General features: G+C 71.6%; 8 non-coding genes across 8 annotated transcripts; all 8 read left to right on the top strand.

Annotated features, from left to right (window-relative positions):
* The first annotated feature begins 2,567 nt into the window (after positions 1-2,567).
* Positions 2,568-2,661, top strand: LOC146406797 (small nucleolar RNA SNORD116). The gene has a single exon (XR_014834365.1). It is a non-coding gene; the product is annotated as a small nucleolar RNA SNORD116 (small nucleolar RNA).
* Positions 2,662-5,247: 2,586 nt separating this feature from the next.
* LOC146406796 (small nucleolar RNA SNORD116) lies at positions 5,248-5,341 on the top strand. The gene has a single exon (XR_014834359.1). It is a non-coding gene; the product is annotated as a small nucleolar RNA SNORD116 (small nucleolar RNA).
* A 2,585-nt stretch (positions 5,342-7,926) lies between these two features.
* Positions 7,927-8,020, top strand: LOC146406795 (small nucleolar RNA SNORD116). Its single transcript, XR_014834358.1, has one exon. It is a non-coding gene; the product is annotated as a small nucleolar RNA SNORD116 (small nucleolar RNA).
* Positions 8,021-10,605: 2,585 nt separating this feature from the next.
* Positions 10,606-10,699, top strand: LOC146406794 (small nucleolar RNA SNORD116). The gene has a single exon (XR_014834353.1). It is a non-coding gene; the product is annotated as a small nucleolar RNA SNORD116 (small nucleolar RNA).
* Positions 10,700-13,361: 2,662 nt separating this feature from the next.
* LOC146406793 (small nucleolar RNA SNORD116) lies at positions 13,362-13,455 on the top strand. The gene has a single exon (XR_014834350.1). It is a non-coding gene; the product is annotated as a small nucleolar RNA SNORD116 (small nucleolar RNA).
* Positions 13,456-16,042: 2,587 nt separating this feature from the next.
* LOC146406792 (small nucleolar RNA SNORD116) lies at positions 16,043-16,136 on the top strand. Its single transcript, XR_014834346.1, has one exon. It is a non-coding gene; the product is annotated as a small nucleolar RNA SNORD116 (small nucleolar RNA).
* Positions 16,137-18,722: 2,586 nt separating this feature from the next.
* Positions 18,723-18,816, top strand: LOC146406791 (small nucleolar RNA SNORD116). Its single transcript, XR_014834342.1, has one exon. It is a non-coding gene; the product is annotated as a small nucleolar RNA SNORD116 (small nucleolar RNA).
* A 2,586-nt stretch (positions 18,817-21,402) lies between these two features.
* LOC146406790 (small nucleolar RNA SNORD116) lies at positions 21,403-21,496 on the top strand. Its single transcript, XR_014834337.1, has one exon. It is a non-coding gene; the product is annotated as a small nucleolar RNA SNORD116 (small nucleolar RNA).
* Positions 21,497-22,013: the final 517 nt, after the last annotated feature.

Here is a 22,013-nt window from a genome sequence, read left to right as displayed (position 1 = left end):
TGTATGTGGGCTCTCATTGTATATTTCTGTCTCCTTGAGGATTATATAGGATCCTCCCAGCAACATTAGCAGGAGAGAAGAAAGGTAACTTCAGGGACAGCATGGGGGATATTGTCAAGCCCCGGATCCCAGGTAAACATAAGGAAAGAGATCTGGACCCTGTCTGACTCTAAGAAATTGGGAGAATGTCTATATACCAGGAACAAGGGTAGGGGACAGACCCACATGCTCGTTCTCAGGAATGTGGTTGATTGCACAAGCTCCAAGGCCTCCGCGGGGTCCTGCCCAAGGTGTCGGGCGCAGAGGCTGTCTGTAGGTTGCGGGTGAGCAGCGGGGGCCTTGGCCTCGGCGGGACTGCCGACCCAGGTTCTGGTGGGGAGAGAGGAGGCAGGCCGGGGGGCCTTGCCGAGATGGCCGTTTGGGCGGGGTCGGACGCCTTGGCCTGGGCCTTCACGGGGTCGGCGGGGCTGCCAGTGCCTTTCCCTCGCAGAGTCCTTGGTGGTCATCGAGAACCCTGGAGCCCCTGCGGCATTTCCCAGAGACGTGGAGGCGGTGGGCGCCAGGTGGCCCTGGGCGGTGCCGAGTCGGCCGCGGACTGGGGTCGAGAGAAGTGCAGGAGGGCCAGAGGTCCTGGGCCAGTGTGCGCAGAGCACCGTGAGGGGGAGTGTTGGGTGCCCGGGGCGGCAGTGCCTTCAGGGTGGCCTGGGCTATGATGTGGGATATCCTCAGAGATTTGGGCGGCGCGTGGAAGGCAGGACGGAGGGGTCCCGGGCACGTGAATGGGAGCTGGGTGCCTGTGCCCTGGCCGGTCATGGGTGCCGGCGGGGCATAGAAGTGTGAGCCCGCGGCCAGCTCCCGGGGCCGCTAAGGTGTCCACACACGGGGATGGGCATTGAGGCCATGCGGCGCCCCTGCCCTGGCTGAGGCTGTGTTCCCGGGGAGGGAGGACAGGGAGTTGCGCAGTGGGAGGCAGTGTGAGGTTGATACCCAGCAGAGCTAGCCACGCCTGCGGACTGGAGCCCAGCCGAGCTGGTGCCAGGCGGGAGCTGGTGGCAAGGAGGGAGTCTGCTGTCGAGGAAAGGGGGCAGGCGGCGGCGGAAGGGGCGTGAGTTTCGGTGCGAGGGTGCCGCTGGGCCCAGGGTCTAGTGCGTCTCCCGTGGAGATGCTGGTGCTGGAGTTAGGGAGGCCTGGGTGTGCATGGGTGTGCCACGCAAAGGAGAGGGTGCCATGGGGCCCGGCGGGCCTTCCGGTGCTGGCGGCGGGGCTGTGGCGTGTGCCTTGCGTGGGGCCCGAGCGCCCAACTGGTGGCAGGCTCCGGGCGCCCGGCGGCAGGCGGTCTGTGCGGGTTGCGTTGTGTCCGGTGGACAGGCGGCAGCCGTGGGGCGGGGTTTGGGGCAGGCAGGCCTCCGGTGTCCCCAGAGTGCCCCGGGGAGACCTGCCTGAGGGACGCAGGCCCCGCGCGCCAGGGGGCCTGGTGTGGCGGGCCTGGAGGGTGAAGGGCGAGCGACCCGAGCCCACAGCCTGGCGGCAGGGGACGCCCCTGGCCATTGGCGGTCAGGGCGAGGTGCGGCCCTGCGGGGTCTCGCACAGGCTCCAGGGCCCTTGGGGTCCCGGAGGGTCCAGCAGAAGGGTCTGTGTTTTGCCCGGGGTCCTGAGAGCGTGCTGGGGATAGCAGGGGTGGAGTGCAGGTGTGCCCATGGGCGCCCCGGGTCCAGGGCCCGCGGAGCCGCTCTCGGGGCGGAGACCTTGCCCCCAGGGGCACGTCAGCGGTCCTGAGGTGAGGCTCCTGCAGAGCACTCTGGGCCGCGTGTGTCTCTCCCTGCGTGGGCAGGCAGTGTCGGTGGCCGGAGCGAGGGTGTTTTCCCATCGGGGTGAGAGGGAGAGCCCCAGGGTGGGCCTGGGGGCGGAATCGGACTCGGGGTTGGGGTGGACTCTTCTGAAGCTGGGAGGGGTGCGGGTGGGCAGGGCCTTAGGGAGCCTGAGGGAGGTGCGGTTCCTGGGGGAAGGGTGTGGCGCCCCAGCGAAGGGGCAGTGCTGGCCACTCCGTGTGGCGCTTTGGCTGCTGGCACCCAGTGAGAGGGGGGAGGCCAGGGACAGGTGGCAGCCAGGCTGCCCACATGCCCTGGGCGGTGGGGGGCTCGGCCCCTGTGCCTTGGGCAACTGGGCCCCTTGCTGAGGCGTGCTTGCGCGTGTCCGTTGTCGCCCTCACCCAGCTGCTGCGGCGGAGAAACGGAGGCCAGCGCGGGGAGCGGAAGCCGGAGCCTGTCGGGAGCGACCCCGGGAAGGCCAGTCCCTCCTGCCGGTGGGAGGCGTGTTGGCGTGCGGCCGGTGGCGGGATCGATGGCCACCTGGTAGGCGATGGTAAGCGGCAGTGGCCTGCGCCAAGGTAGCCCCCGGGGGGCGGTGTGTGGCGCCCGGACCCGCACCCTCTGCTCCCGGGGGTGGAGCTGACCTGCTTGCCCGCGGTTGGGCTCGGGAGCCTGCGGGCCGCGGCCAGGAGGGAGCTGGCTGGCCGTCCCGGCGGTGGGGGCTGTGGCGGTGGCCGTCCCGCGGGTGTGCCCGTGCTCGGATCGATGATGACACCCACAAACGCATTCCTTGGAAAATCTGAACAAAATGAGTGAGAACTCACTACCGTCTCCTCATCGCAAACTGAGGTCCGGCACGTGGCTCCCACAGGGGCCGTCGGGGGAGGGTCCCGTTGCCTTGGCTCCCTTGGGTGCGTGCAGCCCTGGGGCGCAGGTGGGGGCAGGCAGGCCTCCGGTGGCCCCGGAGGGCCATGGGGAGAGGAGCCTTGGGGCTGGCCTCCTCGAGGGCAGCCCCGGGGCCCCGGGGCCCCCGTTGCCCGGCGGGAAAGCCTTGGGAGTGGCAGGCCCAGTGTGGGGTGGGCTGCCTGCGGTGTGTGTGAGCGCCGCTGGGCTCTCAGGCCTGCGGCTGCCTCCTTGAGGCCTCCGCGGGGTCCTGCCCGCGGTGTCGGGCGCAGAGGGTGTCTGTAGGTTGCGGGTGAGCAGCGGGGGCCTTGGCCTCGGCGGGACTGCCGACCCAGGTTCTGGTGGGGAGAGAGGAGGCCGGCCGGGGGGCCTTGCCGAGATGGCCGTTTGGGCGGGGTCGGACGCCTTGGCCTGGGCCTTCACGGGGTCGGCGGGGCTGCCAGTGCCTTTCCCTCGCAGAGTCCTTGGTGGTCATCGAGAACCCTGGAGCCCCTGCGGCATTTCCCAGAGACGTGGAGGCGGTGGGCGCCAGGTGGCCCTGGGCGGTGCGGAGTCGGCCGCGGACTGGGGTCGAGAGAAGTGCAGGAGGGCCAGAGGTCCTGGGCCAGTGTGCGCAGAGCACCGTGAGGGGGAGTGTTGGGTGCCCGGGGCGGCAGTGCCTTCAGGGCGGCCTGGGCTATGATGTGGGATATCCTCAGAGATTTGGGCGGCGCGTGGAAGGCAGGACGGAGGGGTCCCGGGCACGTGAATGGGAGCTGGGTGCCTGTGCCCTGGCCGGTCATGGGTGCCGGCGCTGCATAGAAGTGTGAGCCCGCAGCCAGCTCCCGGGGCCGCTAAGGTGTCCACACACGGGGCTGGGCATTGAGGCCATGCGGCGCCCCTGCCCTGGCTGAGGCCGTGTTCCCGGGGAGGGAGGACAGGGAGTTGCGCAGTGGGAGGCAGTGTGAGGTTGATACCCAGCAGAGCTAGCCACGCCTGCGGACTGGAGCCCAGCCGAGCTGGTGCCGGGCGGGAGCTGGTGGCAAGGAGGGAGTCTGCTTTGGAGGAAAGGGGGCAGGTGGCGGCGGAAGGGGCGTGAGTTTCGGTGCGAGGGTCCCGCTGGGCCCAGGGTCTGGTGCGTCTCCCGTGGAGATGCTGGTGCTGGAGTTAGGGAGGCCTGGGTGTGCATGGGTGTGGCACGCAAAGGAGAGGGTCCCATGGGGCCCGGCGGGCCTTCCGGTGCTGGCGGCGGGGCTGTGGCGTGTGCCTTGCGTGGGGCCCGAGCGCCCAACTGGTGGCAGGCTCCGGGCGCCCGGCGGCAGGCGGTCTGTGCGGGTTGCGTTGTGTCCGGTGGACAGGCGGCAGCCGTGGGGCGGGGTTTGGGGCAGGCAGGCCTCCGGTGTCCCCAGAGTGCCCCGGGGAGACCTGCCTGAGGGACCCAGGTCCCGCGCGCCAGGGGGCCTGGTGTGGCGGGCCTGGAGGGTGAAGGGCGAGCGACCCGAGCCCACAGCCTGGCGGCAGGGGACGCCCCTCGACATTGGCGATCAGGGCGAGGTGCGGCCCTGCGGGGTCTCGCACAGGCTCCAGGGCCCTTGGGGTCCCGGAGGGTCCAGCAGAAGGGTCTGTGTATTGCCCGGGGTCCTGAGAGCGTGCTGGGGATAGCAGGGGTGGAGTGCAGGTGTGCCCATTGGCGCCCCGGGTCCAGGGCCCGCGGAGCCGCTCTCGGGGCGGAGACCTTGCCCCCAGGGGCACGTCAGCGGTCCTGAGGTGAGGCTCCTGCAGAGCACTCTGGGCCGCGCGTGTCTCTCCCTGCGTGGGCAGGCAGTGTCGGTGGCCGGAGCGAGGGTGTTTTCCCATCGGGGTGAGAGGGAGAGCCCCAGGGTGGGCCTGGGGGCGGAATCGGACTCGGGGTTGGGGTGGACTCTTCTGAAGCTGGGAGGGGTGCGGGTGGGCAGGGCCTTAGGGAGCCTGAGGGAGGTGCGGTTCCTGGGGGAAGGGTGTGGCGCCCCAGCGAAGGGGCAGTGCTGGCCACTCCGTGTGGCGCTTTGGCTGCTGGCACCCAGTGAGAGGGGGGAGGCCAGGGACAGGTGGCAGCCAGGCTGCCCACAGGCCCTGGGCGGTGGGGGGCCCGGCCCCTGTGCCTTGGGCAACTGGGCCCCTTGCTGAGGCGTGCTTGCGCGTGTCCGTTGTCGCCCTCACCCAGCTGCTGCGGCGGAGAAACGGAGGCCAGCGCGGGGAGCGGAAGCCGGAGCCTGTCGGGAGCGACCCCGGGAAGGCCAGTCCCTCCTGCCGGTGGGAGGCGTGTTGGCGTGCGGCCGGTGGCGGGATCGATGGCCACCTGGTAGGCGATGGTAAGCGGCAGTGGCCTGCGCCAAGGTAGCCCCCGGGGGGCGGTGTGTGGCGCCCGGACCCGCACCCTCTGCTCCCGGGGGTGGAGCTGACCTGCTTGCCCGCGGTTGGGCTCGGGAGCCTGCGGGCCGCGGCCAGGAGGGAGCTGGCTGGCCGTCCCGGCGGTGGGGGCTGTGGCGGTGGCCGTCCCGCGGGTGTGCCCGTGCTCGGATCGATGATGACACCCACAAACGCATTCCTTGGAAAATCTGAACAAAATGAGTGAGAACTCACTACCGTCTCCTCATCGCAAACTGAGGTCCGGCACGTGGCTCCCACAGGGGCCGTCGGGGGAGGGTCCCGTTGCCTTGGCTCCCTTGGGTGCGTGCAGCCCTGGGGCGCAGGTGGGGGCAGGCAGGCCTCCGGTGGCCCCGGAGGGCCATGGGGAGAGGAGCCTTGGGGCTGGCCTCCTCGAGGCAGCCCCGGGGCCCCGGGGCCCCCGTTGCCCGGCGGCAAAGCCTTGGGAGTGGCAGGCCCAGTGTGGGGTGGGCTGCCTGCGGTGTGTGTGAGCGCCGCTGGGCTCTCAGGCCTGCGGCTGCCTCCTTGAGGCCTCCGCGGGGTCCTGCCCGCGGTGTCGGGCGCAGAGGGTGTCTGTAGGTTGCGGGTGAGCAGCGGGGGCCTTGGCCTCGGCGGGACTGCCGACCCAGGTTCTGGTGGGGAGAGAGGAGGCCGGCCGGGGGGCCTTGCCGAGATGGCCGTTTGGGCGGGGTCGGACGCCTTGGCCTGGGCCTTCACGGGGTCGGCGGGGCTGCCAGTGCCTTTCCCTCGCAGAGTCCTTGGTGGTCATCGAGAACCCTGGAGCCCCTGCGGCATTTCCCAGAGACGTGGAGGCGGTGGGCGCCAGGTGGCCCTGGGCGGTGCCGAGTCGGCCGCGGACTGGGGTCGAGAGAAGTGCAGGAGGGCCAGAGGTCCTGGGCCAGTGTGCGCAGAGCACCGTGAGGGGGAGTGTTGGGTGCCCGGGGCGGCAGTGCCTTCAGGGCGGCCTGGGCTATGATGTGGGATATCCTCAGAGATTTGGGCGGCGCGTGGAAGGCAGGACGGAGGGGTCCCGGGCACGTGAATGGGAGCTGGGTGCCTGTGCCCTGGCCGGTCATGGGTGCCGGCGGGGCATAGAAGTGTGAGCCCGCGGCCAGCTCCCGGGGCCGCTAAGGTGTCCACACACGGGGCTGGGCATTGAGGCCGTGCGGCGCCCCTGCCCTGGCTGAGGCCGTGTTCCCGGGGAGGGAGGACAGGGAGTTGCGCAGTGGGAGGCAGTGTGAGGTTGATACCCAGCAGAGCTAGCCACGCCTGCGGACTGGAGCCCAGCCGAGCTGGTGCCGGGCGGGAGCTGGTGGCAAGGAGGGAGTCTGCTGTGGAGGAAAGGGGGCAGGTTGCGGCGGAAGGGGCGTGAGTTTCGGTGCGAGGGTCCCGCTGGGCCCAGGGTCTAGTGCGTCTCCCGTGGAGATGCTGGTGCTGGAGTTAGGGAGGCCTGGGTGCGCATGGGTGTGGCACGCAAAGGAGAGGGTCCCATGGGGCCCGGCGGGCCTTCCGGTGCTGGCGGCGGGGCTGTGGCGTGTGCCTTGCGTGGGGCCCGAGCGCCCAACTGGTGGCAGGCTCCGGGCGCCCGGCGGCAGGCGGTCTGTGCGGGTTGCGTTGTGTCCGGTGGACAGGCGGCAGCCGTGGGGCGGGGTTTGGGGCAGGCAGGCCTCCGGTGTCCCCAGAGTGCCCCGGGGAGACCTGCCTGAGGGACCCAGGTCCCGCGCGCCAGGGGGCCTGGTGTGGCGGGCCTGGAGGGTGAAGGGCGAGCGACCCGAGCCCACAGCCTGGTGGCAGGGGACGCCCCTCGACATTGGCGATCAGGGCGAGGCGCGGCCCTGCGGGGTCTCGCACAGGCTCCAGGGCCCTTGGGCTCCCGGAGGGTCCAGCAGAAGGGTCTGTGTATTGCCCGGGGTCCTGAGAGCGTGCTGGGGATAGCAGGGGTGGAGTGCAGGTGTGCCCATGGGCGCCCCGGGTCCAGGGCCCGCGGAGCCGCTCTCGGGGCGGAGACCTTGCCCCCAGGGGCACGTCAGCGGTCCTGAGGTGAGGCTCCTGCAGAGCACTCTGGGCCGCGTGTGTCTCTCCCTGCGTGGGCAGGCAGTGTCGGTGGCCGGAGCGAGGGTGTTTTCCCATCGGGGTGAGAGGGAGAGCCCCAGGGTGGGCCTGGGGGCGGAATCGGACTCGGGGTTGGGGTGGACTCTTCTGAAGCTGGGAGGGGTGCGGGTGGGCAGGGCCTTAGGGAGCCTGAGGGAGGTGCGGTTCCTGGGGGAAGGGTGTGGCGCCCCAGCGAAGGGGCAGTGCTGGCCACTCCGTGTGGCGCTTTGGCTGCTGGCACCCAGTGAGAGGGGGGAGGCCAGGGACAGGTGGCAGCCAGGCTGCCCACAGGCCCTGGGCGGTGGGGGGCCCGGCCCCTGTGCCTTGGGCAGCCTGGCCCCTTGCTGAGGCGTGCTTGCGCGTGTCCGTTGTCGCCCTCACCCAGCTGCTGCGGCGGAGAGACGGAGGCCAGCGCGGGGAGCGGAAGCCGGAGCCTGTCGGGAGCGACCCCGGGAAGGCCAGTCCCTCCTGCCGGTGGGAGGCGTGTTGGCGTGCGGCCGGTGGCGGGATCGATGGCCACCTGGTAGGCGATGGTAAGCGGCAGTGGCCTGCGCCAAGGTAGCCCCCGGGGGGCGGTGTGTGGCGCCCGGACCCGCACCCTCTGCTCCCGGGGGTGGAGCTGACCTGCTTGCCCGCGGTTGGGCTCGGGAGCCTGCGGGCCGCGGCCAGGAGGGAGCTGGCTGGCCGTCCCGGCGGTGGGGGCTGTGGCGGTGGCCGTCCCGCGGGTGTGCCCGTGCTCGGATCGATGATGACACCCACAAACGCATTCCTTGGAAAATCTGAACAAAATGAGTGAGAACTCACTACCGTCTCCTCATCGCAAACTGAGGTCCGGCACGTGGCTCCCACAGGGGCCGTCGGGGGAGGGTCCCGTTGCCTTGGCTCCCTTGGGTGCGTGCAGCCCTGGGGCGCAGGTGGGGGCAGGCAGGCCTCCGGTGGCCCCGGAGGGCCATGGGGAGAGGAGCCTTGGGGCTGGCCTCCTCGAGGGCAGCCCCGGGGCCCCGGGGCCCCGGTGCCCGACGGGAAAGCCTTGGGAGTGGCAGGCCCAGTGTGGGGTGGGCTGCCTGCGGTGTGTGTGAGCGCCGCTGGGCTCTCAGGCCTGCGGCTGCCTCCTTGAGGCCTCCGCGGGGTCCTGCCCGCGGTGTCGGGCGCAGAGGGTGTCTGTAGGTTGCGGGTGAGCAGCGGGGGCCTTGGCCTCGGCGGGACTGCCAACCCAGGTTCTGGTGGGGAGAGGGGAGGCAGGCCGGGGGGCCTTGCCGAGATGGCCGTTTGGGCGGGGTCGGACGCCTTGGCCTGGGCCTTCACGGGGTCGGCGGGGCTGCCAGTGCCTTTCCCTCGCAGAGTCCTTGGTGGTCATCGAGAACCCTGGAGCCCCTGCGGCATTTCCCAGAGACGTGGAGGCGGTGGGCGCCAGGTGGCCCTGGGCGGTGCGGAGTCGGCCGCGGACTGGGGTCGAGAGAAGTGCAGGAGGGCCAGAGGTCCTGGGCCAGTGTGCGCAGAGCACCGTGAGGGGGAGTGTTGGGTGCCCGGGGCGGCAGTGCCTTCAGGGCGGCCTGGGCTATGATGTGGGATATCCTCAGAGATTTGGGCGGCGCGTGGAAGGCAGGACGGAGGGGTCCCGGGCACGTGAATGGGAGCTGGGTGCCTGTGCCCTGGCCGGTCATGGGTGCCGGCGGGGCATAGAAGTGTGAGCCCGCGGCCAGCTCCCGGGGCCGCTAAGGTGTCCACACACGGGGCTGGGCATTGAGGCCGTGCGGCGCCCCTGCCCTGGCTGAGGCCGTGTTCCCGGGGAGGGAGGACAGGGAGTTGCGCAGTGGGAGGCAGTGTGAGGTTGATACCCAGCAGAGCTAGCCACGCCTGCGGACTGGAGCCCAGCCGAGCTGGTGCCGGGCGGGAGCTGGTGGCAAGGAGGGAGTCTGCTTTGGAGGAAAGGGGGCAGGTTGCGGCGGAAGGGGCGTGAGTTTCGGTGCGAGGGTCCCGCTGGGCCCAGGGTCTAGTGCGTCTCCCGTGGAGATGCTGGTGCTGGAGTTAGGGAGGCCTGGGTGTGCATGGGTGTGGCACGCAAAGGAGAGGGTCCCATGGGGCCCGGCGGGCCTTCCGGTGCTGGCGGCGGGGCTGTGGCGTGTGCCTTGCGTGGGGCCCGAGCGCCCAACTGGTGGCAGGCTCCGGGCGCCCGGCGGCAGGCGGTCTGTGCGGGTTGCGTTGTGTCCGGTGGACAGGCGGCAGCCGTGGGGCGGGGTTTGGGGCAGGCAGGCCTCCGGTGTCCCCAGAGTGCCCCGGGGAGACCTGCCTGAGGGACCCAGGTCCCGCGCGCCAGGGGGCCTGGTGTGGCGGGCCTGGAGGGTGAAGGGCGAGCGACCCGAGCCCACAGCCTGGCGGCAGGGGACGCCCCTGGCCATTGGCGGTCAGGGCGAGGCGCGGCCCTGCGGGGTCTCGCACAGGCTCCAGGGCCCTTGGGGTCCCGGAGGGTCCAGCAGAAGGGTCTGTGTTTTGCCCGGGGTCCTGAGAGCGTGCTGGGGATAGCAGGGGTGGAGTGCAGGTGTGCCCATGGGCGCCCCGGGTCCAGGGCCCGCGGAGCCGCTCTCGGGGCGGAGACCTTGCCCCCAGGGGCACGTCAGCGGTCCTGAGGTGAGGCTCCTGCAGAGCACTCTGGGCCGCGTGTGTCTCTCCCTGCGTGGGCAGGCAGTGTCGGTGGCCGGAGCGAGGGTGTTTTCCCATCGGGGTGAGAGGGAGAGCCCCAGGGTGGGCCTGGGGGCGGAATCGGACTCGGGGTTGGGGTGGACTCTTCTGAAGCTGGGAGGGGTGCGGGTGGGCAGGGCCTTAGGGAGCCTGAGGGAGGTGCGGTTCCTGGGGGAAGGGTGTGGCGCCCCAGCGAAGGGGCAGTGCTGGCCACTCCGTGTGGCGCTTTGGCTGCTGGCACCCAGTGAGAGGGGGGAGGCCAGGGACAGGTGGCAGCCAGGCTGCCCACAGGCCCTGGGCGGTGGGGGGCCCGGCCCCTGTGCCTTGGGCAACTGGGCCCCTTGCTGAGGCGTGCTTGCGCGTGTCCGTTGTCGCCCTCACCCAGCTGCTGCGGCGGAGAGACGGAGGCCAGCGCGGGGAGCGGAAGCCGGAGCCTGTCGGGAGCGACCCCGGGAAGGCCAGTCCCTCCTGCCGGTGGGAGGCGTGTTGGCGTGCGGCCGGTGGCGGGATCGATGGCCACCTGGTAGGCGATGGTAAGCGGCAGTGGCCTGCGCCAAGGTAGCCCCCGGGGGGCGGTGTGTGGCGCCCGGACCCGCACCCTCTGCTCCCGGGGGTGGAGCTGACCTGCTTGCCCGCGGTTGGGCTCGGGAGCCTGCGGGCCGCGGCCAGGAGGGAGCTGGCTGGCCGTCCCGGCGGTGGGGGCTGTGGCGGTGGCCGTCCCGCGGGTGTGCCCGTGCTCGGATCGATGATGACACCCACAAACGCATTCCTTGGAAAATCTGAACAAAATGAGTGAGAACTCACTACCGTCTCCTCATCGCAAACTGAGGTCCGGCACGTGGCTCCCACAGGGGCCGTCGGGGGAGGGTCCCGTTGCCTTGGCTCCCTTGGGTGCGTGCAGCCCTGGGGCGCAGGTGGGGGCAGGCAGGCCTCCGGTGGCCCCGGAGGGCCATGGGGAGAGGAGCCTTGGGGCTGGCCTCCTCGAGGGCAGCCCCGGGGCCCCGGGGCCCCGGTGCCCGACGGGAAAGCCTTGGGAGTGGCAGGCCCAGTGTGGGGTGGGCTGCCTGCGGTGTGTGTGAGCGCCGCTGGGCTCTCAGGCCTGCGGCTGCCTCCTTGAGGCCTCCGCGGGGTCCTGCCCGCGGTGTCGGGCGCAGAGGGTGTCTGTAGGTTGCGGGTGAGCAGCGGGGGCCTTGGCCTCGGCGGGACTGCCAACCCAGGTTCTGGTGGGGAGAGGGGAGGCAGGCCGGGGGACCTTGCCGAGATGGCCGTTTGGGCGGGGTCGGACGCGTTGGCCTGGGCCTTCACGGGGTCGGCGGGGCTGCCAGTGCCTTTCCCTCGCAGAGTCCTTGGTGGTCATCGAGAACCCTGGAGCCCCTGCGGCATTTCCCACAGACGTGGAGGCGGCGGGGCGCCAGGTGGCCGTGGGCGGTGCCAAGTCGGCCGCGGACTGGGGTCGAGAGAAGTGCAGGAGGGCCAGAGGTCCTGGGCCAGTGTGCGCAGAGCACCGTGAGGGGGAGTGTTGGGTGCCCGGGGCGGCAGTGCCTTCAGGGCGGCCTGGGCTATGATGTGGGATATCCTCAGAGATTTGGGCGGCGCGTGGAAGGCAGGACGGAGGGGTCCCGGGCACGTGAATGGGAGCTGGGTGCCTGTGCCCTGGCCGGTCATGGGTGCCGGCGGGGCATAGAAGTGTGAGCCCGCGGCCAGCTCCCGGGGCCGCTAAGGTGTCCACACACGGGGCTGGGCATTGAGGCCGTGCGGCGCCCCTGCCCTGGCTGAGGCCGTGTTCCCGGGGAGGGAGGACAGGGAGTTGCGCAGTGGGAGGCAGTGTGAGGTTGATACCCAGCAGAGCTAGCCACGCCTGCGGACTGGAGCCCAGCCGAGCTGGTGCCGGGCGGGAGCTGATGGCAAGGAGTCAGTCTGCTGTGGAGGAAAGGGGGCAGGTGGCGGCGGAAGGGGCGTGAGGGCGTGAGTTTCGGTGCGAGGGTCCCGCTGGGCCCAGGGCCTGGTGCGTCTCCCGTGGAGATGCTGGTGCTGGAGTTAGGGAGGCCTGGGTGTGCATGGGTTTGGCACGCAAAGGAGAGGGTCCCATGGGGCCCGGCGGGCCTTCCGGTGCTGGCGGCGGGGCTGTGGTGTGTGCCTTGCGTGGGGCCCGAACGCCCAACTGGTGGCAGGCTCTGGGCGCCCGGCGGCAGGCGGTCTGTGCGGGTTGCGTTGTGTCTGGTGGACAGGCGGCAGCCGTGGGGCGGGGTTTGGGGCAGGCAGGCCTCCGGTGTCCCCAGAGTGCCCCGGGGAGACCTGCCTGAGGGACGCAGGGGGCCTGGTGTGGCGGGCCTGGAGGGTGAAGGGCCTCCGGTGTCCCCAGAGTGCCCCGGGGTGACCTGCCTGAGGGACCCAGGGGGCCTGGTGTGGCGGGCCTGGAGGGTGAAGGGCGAGCGACCCGAGCCCACAGCCTGGCGGCAGGGGACGCCCCTCGACATTGGCGGTCAGGGCGAGGTGCGGCCCTGCGGGGTCTCGCCCAGGCTCCAGGGCCCTTGGGCTCCCGGAGGGTCCAGCAGAAGGGTCTGTGTTTTGCCCGGGGTCCTGAGAGCGTGCTAGGGATAGCAGGGGTGGAGTGCAGGTGTGCCCATGGGCGCCCCGGGTCCAGGGCCCGCGGAGCCGCTCTCGGGGCGGAGACCTTGCCCCCAGGGGCACGTCAGCGGTCCTGAGGTGAGGCTCCTGCAGAGCACTCTGGGCCGCGTGTGTCTCTCCCTGCGTGGGCAGGCAGTGTCGGTGGCCGGAGCGAGGGTGTTTTCCCATCGGGGTGAGAGGGAGAGCCCCAGGGTGGGCCTGGGGGCGGAATCGGACTCGGGGTTGGGGTGGACTCTTCTGAAGCTGGGAGGGGTGCGGGTGGGCAGGGCCTTAGGGAGCCTGAGGGAGGTGCGGTTCCTGGGGGAAGGGTGTGGCGCCCCAGCGAAGGGGCAGTGCTGGCCACTCCGTGTGGCGCTTTGGCTGCTGGCACCCAGTGAGAGGGGGGAGGCCAGGGACAGGTGGCAGCCAGGCTGCCCACAGGCCCTGGGTGGTGGGGGGCCCGGCCCTGTGCCTTGGGCAACTGGGCCCCTCGCTGAGGCGTGCTTGCGCGTGTCCGTTGTCGCCCTCACCCAGCTGCTGCGGCGGAGAGACGGAGGCCAGCGCGGGGAGCGGAAGCCGGAGCCTGTCGGGAGCGACCCCGGGAAGGCCAGTCCCTCCTGCCGGTGGGAGGCGTGTTGGCGTGCGGCCGGTGGCGGGATCGATGGCCACCTGGTAGGCGATGGTAAGCGGCAGTGGCCTGCGCCAAGGTAGCCCCCGGGGGGCGGTGTGTGGCGCCCGGACCCGCACCCTCTGCTCCCGGGGGTGGAGCTGACCTGCTTGCCCGCGGTTGGGCTCGGGAGCCTGCGGGCCGCGGCCAGGAGGGAGCTGGCTGGCCGTCCCGGCGGTGGGGGCTGTGGCGGTGGCCGTCCCGCGGGTGTGCCCGTGCTCGGATCGATGATGACACCCACAAACGCATTCCTTGGAAAATCTGAACAAAATGAGTGAGAACTCACTACCGTCTCCTCATCGCAAACTGAGGTCCGGCACGTGGCTCCCACAGGGGCCGTCGGGGGAGGGTCCCGTTGCCTTGGCTCCCTTGGGTGCGTGCAGCCCTGGGGCGCAGGTGGGGGCAGGCAGGCCTCCGGTGGCCCCGGAGGGCCATGGGGAGAGGAGCCTTGGGGCTGGCCTCCTCGAGGGCAGCCCCGGGGCCCCGGGGCCCCCGTTGCCCGGCGGGAAAGCCTTGGGAGTGGCAGGCCCAGTGTGGGGTGGGCTGCCTGCGGTGTGTGTGAGCGCCGCTGGGCTCTCAGGCCTGCGGCTGCCTCCTTGAGGCCTCCGCGGGGTCCTGCCCGCGGTGTCGGGTGCAGAGGGTGTCTGTAGGTTGCGGGTGAGCAGCGGGGGCCTTGGCCTCGGCGGGACTGCCGACCCAGGTTCTGGTGGGGAGAGAGGAGGCCGGCCGGGGGGCCTTGCCGAGATCGCCGTTTGGGCGGGGTCGGACGCCTTGGCCTGGGCCTTCACGGGGTCGGCGGGGCTGCCAGTGCCTTTCCCTCGCAGAGTCCTTGGTGGTCATCGAGAACCCTGGAGCCCCTGCGGCATTTCCCAGAGACGTGGAGGCGGTGGGGCGCCAGGTGGCCCTGGGCGGTGCCGAGTCGGCCGCGGACTGGGGTCGAGAGAAGTGCAGGAGGGCCAGAGGTCCTGGGCCAGTGTGCGCAGAGCACCGTGAGGGGGAGTGTTGGGTGCCCGGGGCGGCAGTGCCTTCAGGGCGGCCTGGGCTATGATGTGGGATATCCTCAGAGATTTGGGCGGCGCGTGGAAGGCAGGACGGAGGGGTCCCGGGCACGTGAATGGGAGCTGGGTGCCTGTGCCCTGGCCGGTCATGGGTGCCGGCGGGGCATAGAAGTGTGAGCCCGCGGCCAGCTCCCGGGGCCGCTAAGGTGTCCACACACGGGGCTGGGCATTGAGGCCGTGCGGCGCCCCTGCCCTGGCTGAGGCCGTGTTCCCGGGGAGGGAGGACAGGGAGTTGCACAGTGGGAGGCAGTGTGAGGTTGATACCCAGCAGAACTAGCCACGCCTGCGGACTGGAGCCCAGCCGAGCTGGTGCCGGGCGGGAGCTGGTGGCAAGGAGGGAGTCTGCTGTGGAGGAAAGGGGGCAGGTGGCGGCGGAAGGGGCGTGAGTTTCGGTGCGAGGGTCCCGCTGGGCCCAGGGTCTAGTGCGTCTCCCGTGGAGATGCTGGTGCTGGAGTTAGGGAGGCCTGGGTGTGCATGGGTGTGCCACGCAAAGGAGAGGGTGCCATGGGGCCCGGCGGGCCTTCCGGTGCTGGCGGCGGGGCTGTGGCGTGTGCCTTGCGTGGGGCCCGAGCGCCCAACTGGTGGCAGGCTCCGGGCGCCCGGCGGCAGGCGGTCTGTGCGGGTTGCGTTGTGTCCGGTGGACAGGCGGCAGCCGTGGGGCGGGGTTTGGGGCAGGCAGGCCTCCGGTGTCCCCAGAGTGCCCCGGGGAGACCTGCCTGAGGGACCCAGGTCCCGCGCTCCAGGGGGCCTGGTGTGGCGGGCCTGGAGGGTGAAGGGCGAGCGACCCGAGCCCACAGCCTGGCGGCAGGGGACGCCCCTGGCCATTGGCGGTCAGGGCGAGGTGCGGCCCTGCGGGGTCTCGCACAGGCTCCAGGGCCCTTGGGGTCCCGGAGGGTCCAGCAGAAGGGTCTGTGTTTTGCCCGGGGTCCTGAGAGCGTGCTGGGGATAGCAGGGGTGGAGTGCAGGTGTGCCCATGGGCGCCCCGGGTCCAGGGCCCGCGGAGCCGCTCTCGGGGCGGAGACCTTGCCCCCAGGGGCACGTCAGCGGTCCTGAGGTGAGGCTCCTGCAGAGCACTCTGGGCCGCGTGTGTCTCTCCCTGCGTGGGCAGGCAGTGTCGGTGGCCGGAGCGAGGGTGTTTTCCCATCGGGGTGAGAGGGAGAGCCCCAGGGTGGGCCTGGGGGCGGAATCGGACTCGGGGTTGGGGTGGACTCTTCTGAAGCTGGGAGGGGTGCGGGTGGGCAGGGCCTTAGGGAGCCTGAGGGAGGTGCGGTTCCTGGGGGAAGGGTGTGGCGCCCCAGCGAAGGGGCAGTGCTGGCCACTCCGTGTGGCGCTTTGGCTGCTGGCACCCAGTGAGAGGGGGGAGGCCAGGGACAGGTGGCAGCCAGGCTGCCCACAGGCCCTGGGCGGTGGGGGGCCCGGCCCCTGTGCCTTGGGCAACTGGGCCCCTTGCTGAGGCGTGCTTGCGCGTGTCCGTTGTCGCCCTCACCCAGCTGCTGCGGCGGAGAAACAGAGGCCAGCGCGGGGAGCGGAAGCCGGAGCCTGTCGGGAGCGACCCCGGGAAGGCCAGTCCCTCCTGCCGGTGGGAGGCGTGTTGGCGTGCGGCCGGTGGCGGGATCGATGGCCACCTGGTAGGCGATGGTAAGCGGCAGTGGCCTGCGCCAAGGTAGCCCCCGGGGGGCGGTGTGTGGCGCCCGGACCCGCACCCTCTGCTCCCGGGGGTGGAGCTGACCTGCTTGCCCGCGGTTGGGCTCGGGAGCCTGCGGGCCGCGGCCAGGAGGGAGCTGGCTGGCCGTCCCGGCGGTGGGGGCTGTGGCGGTGGCCGTCCCGCGGGTGTGCCCGTGCTCGGATCGATGATGACACCCACAAACGCATTCCTTGGAAAATCTGAACAAAATGAGTGAGAACTCACTACCGTCTCCTCATCGCAAACTGAGGTCCGGCACGTGGCTCCCACAGGGGACGTCGGGGGAGGGTCCCGCTGCCTTGGCTCCCTTGGGTGCGTGCAGCCCTGGGGCGCAGGTGGGGGCAGGCAGGCCTCCGGTGGCCCCGGAGGGCCATGGGGAGAGGAGCCTTGGGGCTGGCCTCCTCGAGGGCAGCCCCGGGGCCCCGGGGCCCCCGGTGCCCGGCGGGAAAGCCTTGGGAGTGGCAGGCCCAGTGTGGGGTGGGCTGCCTGCGGTGTGTGTGAGCGCCGCTGGGCTCTCAGGCCTGCGGCTGCCTCCTTGAGGCCTCCGCGGGGTCCTGCCCGCGGTGTCGGGCGCAGAGGGTGTCTGTAGGTTGCGGGTGAGCAGCGGGGGCCTTGGCCTCGGCGGGACTGCCGACCCAGGTTCTGGTGGGGAGAGAGGAGGCAGGCCGGGGGGCCTTGCCGAGATGGCCGTTTGGGCGGGGTCGGACGCCTTGGCCTGGGCCTTCACGGGGTCGGCGGGGCTGCCAGTGCCTTTCCCTCGCAGAGTCCTTGGTGGTCATCGAGAACCCTGGAGCCCCTGCGGCATTTCCCAGAGACGTGGCGGCGGTGGGCGCCAGGTGGCCCTGGGCGGTGCCGAGTCGGCCGCGGACTGGGGTCGAGAGAAGTGCAGGAGGGCCAGAGGTCCTGGGCCAGTGTGCGCAGAGCACCGTGAGGGGGAGTGTTGGGTGCCCGGGGCGGCAGTGCCTTCAGGGCGGCCTGGGCTATGATGTGGGATATCCTCAGAGATTTGGGCGGCGCGTGGAAGGCAGGACGGAGGGGTCCCGGGCACGTGAATGGGAGCTGGGTGCCTGTGCCCTGGCCGGTCATGGGTGCCGGCGGGGCATAGAAGTGTGAGCCCGCGGCCAGCTCCCGGGGCCGCTAAGGTGTCCACACACGGGGCTGGGCATTGAGGCCGTGCGGCGCCCCTGCCCTGGCTGAGGCCGTGTTCCCGGGGAGGGAGGACAGGGAGTTGCGCAGTGGGAGGCAGTGTGAGGTTGATACCCAGCAGAGCTAGCCACGCCTGCGGACTGGAGCCCAGCCGAGCTGGTGCCGGGCGGGAGCTGGTGGCAAGGAGGGAGTCTGCTGTGGAGGAAAGGGGGCAGGTTGCGGCGGAAGGGGCGTGAGTTTCGGTGCGAGGGTCCCGCTGGGCCCAGGGTCTAGTGCGTCTCCCGTGGAGATGCTGGTGCTGGAGTTAGGGAGGCCTGGGTGTGCATGGGTGTGGCACGCAAAGGAGAGGGTCCCATGGGGCCCGGCGGGCCTTCCGGTGCTGGCGGCGGGGCTGTGGCGTGTGCCTTGCGTGGGGCCCGAGCGCCCAACTGGTGGCAGGCTCCGGGCGCCTGGCGGCAGGCGGTCTGTGCGGGTTGCGTTGTGTCCGGTGGACAGGCGGCAGCCGTGGGGCGGGGTTTGGGGCAGGCAGGCCTCCGGTGTCCCCAGAGTGCCCCGGGGAGACCTGCCTGAGGGACCCAGGTCCCGCGCGCCAGGGGGCCTGGTGTGGCGGGCCTGGAGGGTGAAGGGCGAGCGACCCGAGCCCACAGCCTGGCGGCAGGGGACGCCCCTGGCCATTGGCGGTCAGGGCGAGGTGCGGCCCTGCGGGGTCTCGCACAGGCTCCAGGGCCCTTGGGGTCCCGGAGGGTCCAGCAGAAGGGTCTGTGTTTTGCCCGGGGTCCTGAGAGCGTGCTGGGGATAGCAGGGGTGGAGTGCAGGTGTGCCCATGGGCGCCCCGGGTCCAGGGCCCGCGGAGCCGCTCTCGGGGCGGAGACCTTGCCCCCAGGGGCACGTCAGCGGTCCTGAGGTGAGGCTCCTGCAGAGCACTCTGGGCCGCGTGTGTCTCTCCCTGCGTGGGCAGGCAGTGTCGGTGGCCGGAGCGAGGGTGTTTTCCCATCGGGGTGAGAGGGAGAGCCCCAGGGTGGGCCTGGGGGCGGAATCGGACTCGGGGTTGGGGTGGACTCTTCTGAAGCTGGGAGGGGTGCGGGTGGGCAGGGCCTTAGGGAGCCTGAGGGAGGTGCGGTTCCTGGGGGAAGGGTGTGGCGCCCCAGCGAAGGGGCAGTGCTGGCCACTCCGTGTGGCGCTTTGGCTGCTGGCACCCAGTGAGAGGGGGGAGGCCAGGGACAGGTGGCAGCCAGGCTGCCCACAGGCCCTGGGCGGTGGGGGGCTCGGCCCCTGTGCCTTGGGCAACTGGGCCCCTTGCTGAGGCGTGCTTGCGCGTGTCCGTTGTCGCCCTCACCCAGCTGCTGCGGCGGAGAAACGGAGGCCAGCGCGGGGAGCGGAAGCCGGAGCCTGTCGGGAGCGACCCCGGGAAGGCCAGTCCCTCCTGCCGGTGGGAGGCGTGTTGGCGTGCGGCCGGTGGCGGGATCGATGGCCACCTGGTAGGCGATGGTAAGCGGCAGTGGCCTGCGCCAAGGTAGCCCCCGGGGGGCGGTGTGTGGCGCCCGGACCCGCACCCTCTGCTCCCGGGGGTGGAGCTGACCTGCTTGCCCGCGGTTGGGCTCGGGAGCCTGCGGGCCGCGGCCAGGAGGGAGCTGGCTGGCCGTCCCGGCGGTGGGGGCTGTGGCGGTGGCCGTCCCGCGGGTGTGCCCGTGCTCGGATCGATGATGACACCCACAAACGCATTCCTTGGAAAATCTGAACAAAATGAGTGAGAACTCACTACCGTCTCCTCATCGCAAACTGAGGTCCGGCACGTGGCTCCCACAGGGGACGTCGGGGGAGGGTCCCGTTGCCTTGGCTCCCTTGGGTGCGTGCAGCCCTGGGGCGCAGGTGGGGGCAGGCAGGCCTCCGGTGGCCCCGGAGGGCCATGGGGAGAGGAGCCTTGGGGCTGGCCTCCTCGAGGGCAGCCCCGGGGCCCCGGGGCCCCCGGTGCCCGGCGGCAAAGCCTTGGGAGTGGCAGGCCCAGTGTGGGGTGGGCTGCCTGCGGTGTGTGTGAGCGCCGCTGGGCTCTCAGGCCTGCGGCTGCCTCCTTGAGGCCTCCGCGGGGTCCTGCCCGCGGTGTCGGGCGCAGAGGGTGTCTGTAGGTTGCGGGTGAGCAGCGGGGGCCTTGGCCTCGGCGGGACTGCCGACCCAGGTTCTGGTGGGGAGAGAGGAGGCCGGCCGGGGGGCCTTGCCGAGATGGCCGTTTGGGCGGGGTCGGACGCCTTGGCCTGGGCCTTCACGGGGTCGGCGGGGCTGCCAGTGCCTTTCCCTCGCAGAGTCCTTGGTGGTCATCGAGAACCCTGGAGCCCCTGCGGCATTTCCCAGAGACGTGGAGGCGGTGGGCGCCAGGTGGCCCTGGGCGGTGCGGAGTCGGCCGCGGACTGGGGTCGAGAGAAGTGCAGGAGGGCCAGAGGTCCTGGGCCAGTGTGCGCAGAGCACCGTGAGGGGGAGTGTTGGGTGCCCGGGGCGGCAGTGCCTTCAGGGCGGCCTGGGCTATGATGTGGGATATCCTCAGAGATTTGGGCGGCGCGTGGAAGGCAGGACGGAGGGGTCCCGGGCACGTGAATGGGAGCTGGGTGCCTGTGCCCTGGCCGGTCATGGGTGCCGGCGCTGCATAGAAGTGTGAGCCCGCAGCCAGCTCCCGGGGCCGCTAAGGTGTCCACACACGGGGCTGGGCATTGAGGCCATGCGGCGCCCCTGCCCTGGCTGAGGCCGTGTTCCCGGGGAGGGAGGACAGGGAGTTGCGCAGTGGGAGGCAGTGTGAGGTTGATACCCAGCAGAGCTAGCCACGCCTGCGGACTGGAGCCCAGCCGAGCTGGTGCCGGGCGGGAGCTGGTGGCAAGGAGGGAGTCTGCTTTGGAGGAAAGGGGGCAGGTGGCGGCGGAAGGGGCGTGAGTTTCGGTGCGAGGGTCCCGCTGGGCCCAGGGTCTGGTGCGTCTCCCGTGGAGATGCTGGTGCTGGAGTTAGGGAGGCCTGGGTGTGCATGGGTGTGGCACGCAAAGGAGAGGGTCCCATGGGGCCCGGCGGGCCTTCCGGTGCTGGCGGCGGGGCTGTGGCGTGTGCCTTGCGTGGGGCCCGAGCGCCCAACTGGTGGCAGGCTCCGGGCGCCCGGCGGCAGGCGGTCTGTGCGGGTTGCGTTGTGTCCGGTGGACAGGCGGCAGCCGTGGGGCGGGGTTTGGGGCAGGCAGGCCTCCGGTGTCCCCAGAGTGCCCCGGGGAGACCTGCCTGAGGGACCCAGGTCCCGCGCGCCAGGGGGCCTGGTGTGGCGGGCCTGGAGGGTGAAGGGCGAGCGACCCGAGCCCACAGCCTGGCGGCAGGGGACGCCCCTCGACATTGGCGATCAGGGCGAGGCGCGGCCCTGCGGGGTCTCGCACAGGCTCCAGGGCCCTTGGGCTCCCGGAGGGTCCAGCAGAAGGGTCTGTGTATTGCCCGGGGTCCTGAGAGCGTGCTGGGGATAGCAGGGGTGGAGTGCAGGTGTGCCCATGGGCGCCCCGGGTCCAGGGCCCGCGGAGCCGCTCTCGGGGCGGAGACCTTGCCCCCAGGGGCACGTCAGCGGTCCTGAGGTGAGGCTCCTGCAGAGCACTCTGGGCCGCGTGTGTCTCTCCCTGCGTGGGCAGGCAGTGTCGGTGGCCGGAGCGAGGGTGTTTTCCCATCGGGGTGAGAGGGAGAGCCCCAGGGTGGGCCTGGGGGCGGAATCGGACTCGGGGTTGGGGTGGACTCTTCTGAAGCTGGGAGGGGTGCGGGTGGGCAGGGCCTTAGGGAGCCTGAGGGAGGTGCGGTTCCTGGGGGAAGGGTGTGGCGCCCCAGCGAAGGGGCAGTGCTGGCCACTCCGTGTGGCGCTTTGGCTGCTGGCACCCAGTGAGAGGGGGGAGGCCAGGGACAGGTGGCAGCCAGGCTGCCCACAGGCCCTGGGCGGTGGGGGGCCCGGCCCCTGTGCCTTGGGCAACTGGGCCCCTTGCTGAGGCGTGCTTGCGCGTGTCCGTTGTCGCCCTCACCCAGCTGCTGCGGCGGAGAGACGGAGGCCAGCGCGGGGAGCGGAAGCCGGAGCCTGTCGGGAGCGACCCCGGGAAGGCCAGTCCCTCCTGCCGGTGGGAGGCGTGTTGGCGTGCGGCCGGTGGCGGGATCGATGGCCACCTGGTAGGCGATGGTAAGCGGCAGTGGCCTGCGCCAAGGTAGCCCCCGGGGGGCGGTGTGTGGCGCCCGGACCCGCACCCTCTGCTCCCGGGGGTGGAGCTGACCTGCTTGCCCGCGGTTGGGCTCGGGAGCCTGCGGGCCGCGGCCAGGAGGGAGCTGGCTGGCCGTCCCGGCGGTGGGGGCTGTGGCGGTGGCCGTCCCGCGGGTGTGCCCGTGCTCGGATCGATGATGACACCCACAAACGCATTCCTTGGAAAATCTGAACAAAATGAGTGAGAACTCACTACCGTCTCCTCATCGCAAACTGAGGTCCGGCACGTGGCTCCCACAGGGGCCGTCGGGGGAGGGTCCCGTTGCCTTGGCTCCCTTGGGTGCGTGCAGCCCTGGGGCGCAGGTGGGGGCAGGCAGGCCTCCGGTGGCCCCGGAGGGCCATGGGGAGAGGAGCCTTGGGGCTGGCCTCCTCGAGGGCAGCCCCGGGGCCCCGGGGCCCCGGTGCCCGACGGGAAAGCCTTGGGAGTGGCAGGCCCAGTGTGGGGTGGGCTGCCTGCGGTGTGTGTGAGCGCCGCTGGGCTCTCAGGCCTGCGGCTGCCTCCTTGAGGCCTCCGCGGGGTCCTGCCCGCGGTGTCGGGCGCAGAGGGTGTCTGTAGGTTGCGGGTGAGCAGCGGGGGCCTTGGCCTCGGCGGGACTGCCAACCCAGGTTCTGGTGGGGAGAGGGGAGGCAGGCCGGGGGACCTTGCCGAGATGGCCGTTTGGGCGGGGTCGGACGCGTTGGCCTGGGCCTTCACGGGGTCGGCGGGGCTGCCAGTGCCTTTCCCTCGCAGAGTCCTTGG

This window comes from Sus scrofa, chromosome 1 (assembly GCF_054392235.1).
Source record: "Sus scrofa isolate SSC_HxYL_T2T_F1_AM1 chromosome 1, Sscrofa_HxYL_maternal_Yorkshire_Landrace_v2.0, whole genome shotgun sequence".
NCBI lineage: Eukaryota > Metazoa > Chordata > Mammalia > Artiodactyla > Suidae > Sus > Sus scrofa.
This window is presented reverse-complemented; position numbering and strand designations above follow the sequence as displayed.